Source organism: Capricornis sumatraensis, chromosome 9 (assembly GCF_032405125.1).
Source record: "Capricornis sumatraensis isolate serow.1 chromosome 9, serow.2, whole genome shotgun sequence".
Classification (NCBI taxonomy): Eukaryota; Metazoa; Chordata; class Mammalia; order Artiodactyla; family Bovidae; genus Capricornis; species Capricornis sumatraensis.
In genome coordinates, this window is record NC_091077.1 from 14,045,517 (window position 1) to 14,048,142 (window position 2,626).

Below are 2,626 nucleotides of genomic sequence, written 5' to 3' on the forward strand. Positions count from 1 at the left end.
TATTGATGTGCTGTGCAAAATCGAAGTGGGAATATAATTTAAGAGGGGGAGTCTAAAATAATTTCCCAAACCATTAGAGTTATTCTAACAGGAAAAACATAAGAAAGGAAAAAAAATCTGACTACACCTTGGATCTGTTTTTTTTACTTTAACCTTGCTTCCTGTTGCTTTTGTTCATGAAAAGGATACTATCTCTACATAATGGCCTGCCTGGGGACCCCTGATCCTCTGTCAAAGGCACCAAAGTGCCTTTGTTCAGGGAAACACCCTAACCCTGTCCATCTGTGAATGGCTGCAAGGAAAATGAAATTAACATCTCCCTTCCCCTGAGGTTGGTCATTTCAGGAGATATTTGACTTTACTTCCTCACCTCCCTTTCCCTTTTCTATAAAAGAATCTGGCAGCCAGGCCCTGATAAGATGGCTATTTTGAGACACTATCTTCCCATCTTTTCCATCTGCTGGTTTTCTAAATAAATTATTATTTCTTGCCTCAACACCTTGTCTCCTGATTTATTAGCTTGCAATGCAGTGAGCAAAGCAAGTTTGGACTTGGTAACAAACAGAAAGCAGAGATGCATATATACCATGTGACTGGAGATTCAGAACTTCTCATTGCACATATTTGATTTTACCACCTTTTCCAATCTTATGAACCAAAAGAAAAGAATGGAACAGGTGTTAAGATTAGGCAATCCTATGGGTAATCCTCCATAGGGCACTCTTGATGTCCTTGTTCCTTAGACTGTAGATGATGGGGTTCAGCATAGGGGTGACCACAGCGTACATCACTGAGGCCACGGCACCCTTTCTGGGCGAAGATGAAACAGCTGAACTGAGGTATACACCAAGACCTGTTCCATAAAACAAACAAACAATTGCCAGGTGAGAGCCACAGGTGGAGAAGGCTTTGTAATTCCCACCTGATGATGAGAATCTGAGAATGGAGGAAATAATTCGATAATAAGAGTAAAGAACTCCTCAGAGTGGAGCTCCACCAAAAATGGTACCAATAAAAAAGATTAATATGTTATTAATGGAGGTGTCTGAACAGGCAAGCTTGAGGAGTTGAGAAAGGTCACAAAAGAAATGAGGGATTTCTGTATCTGCACAGAAGGTAAGCTGTGACATCATCAAGTAGTGCAATTGGGAGGTCAAAAAGCTGGTGAAAAATGATGCCAGGACCAATAAGCCACAGGTGTGGGGGTTCATGATGATCAGATAGTATAGGGGGTGACAAACGGCCACCAACCGGTCATAGGCCATCACTGTCAAAAGGAGACTCTCCAAACATGCAAAAAGAGAAAAGAAGGACACCTGAGCTAGGCATCCTACATAGGTGATGGATTTGCTGTGCATCTGGAGGTTCACTAGCATCTTGGGGACAGTGGTGGCACTGATACTGATGTCAGTCAATGACAGATTGAAGAGAAAGAAGTACATTGGGGTGTGGAGGTGGGAATCAGAGATAAAAGCCAGGATGATGAGCAGGTTCCCAAGCATGGTCACCAGGTACATGGACAGGAAGAGTCCAAAGAGGAGGGGCTGAAGTTCTGGTTCATCTGAGAGTCCCAGCAGGAGGAATTCTGAGACATGTGTAAGATTCTGTGGTTCCATGTTGATGGGGTATCTTTTGAAAAAGAAGAGTGTTAAATAAGCAAAACAAATGTAGAGGCATCCAGATAAGTGTTCATACACTGGATTTAAGCAACCCATAAATAAAGTCTTCATTGAATATACACCCCAGTACTTCTACAATATTTCTAAGTTCTCAGTTGTGAGCATGTCTTTATTGATGACCAAAATAGTCATCTCTTTCTTTGCACCTATTTATGTGGTGACCCAAGGACAAAAGAGCAGACAAAACCGAGGAGAGTCTTGGAAGGCAGGAACAGAAAAACCAGACCCTTATCATCCTTCTCTCCCCCATGCTGTAACTATTAATGGAACAGTATAACCTGTCTCCCATCCTACCCCACAGGGAGAAGGTATTTGCCCTACTCTTCCCCTTACCCAGTATACATGCCTCATACAATCAGCAAGTGACCTGAAAGACCTCTATCCCACTCCTTGTACCCTGGTTATAAAAGTGGACTAAGGACCCCTGTTCAACGTCTGTTCTCCCTTGAGCTGGCCTGCTGTTCTAACAGCATCTCCCACTCTAATAAACGTTATTTCCCTCTCATTCTGTCTCATGTCTAGAAATTCTTTTTCAACCCACACTCAGATCACAACATTTTACACATGGGACTAAAGAATATTAGAGAAGGAAGGACTTTTTGAGATCACAAATCTAGGGACACAATAAAATATCTGGGTTTTTTTTTCTGTTTTTTATTTTAGTTGCTAGGTAATACTTCTTATATGTCTCCAAGCCTAGACATTTCCAAGGGGTTGATTTCTCATCAAATCCAACCCTTTTATGAATATTTGAGAAATTTAAGATCAAAGCCAGGTCTCAAACATTAAGACGGCCTTCTTGTGCCAGCTTAAAAGATTTTTAAGTCCCTATTTCCTTATACAGACTTTGCATTTCTCCTAAGGTCAGTTCCCTGAATGCAGGCTGAGTTAGCAGGATAGAATACTGTCTAGAGGGGCTGCCCTGGTGGCTCAGTGTAAACAATCCA

General features: G+C 41.8%; 1 pseudogene; it reads right to left on the reverse strand.

Annotated features, from left to right (window-relative positions):
- Positions 1-686: 686 nt before the first annotated feature.
- LOC138085484 (olfactory receptor 7E24-like) lies at positions 687-1,640 on the reverse strand (annotated as a pseudogene).
- Positions 1,641-2,626: the final 986 nt, after the last annotated feature.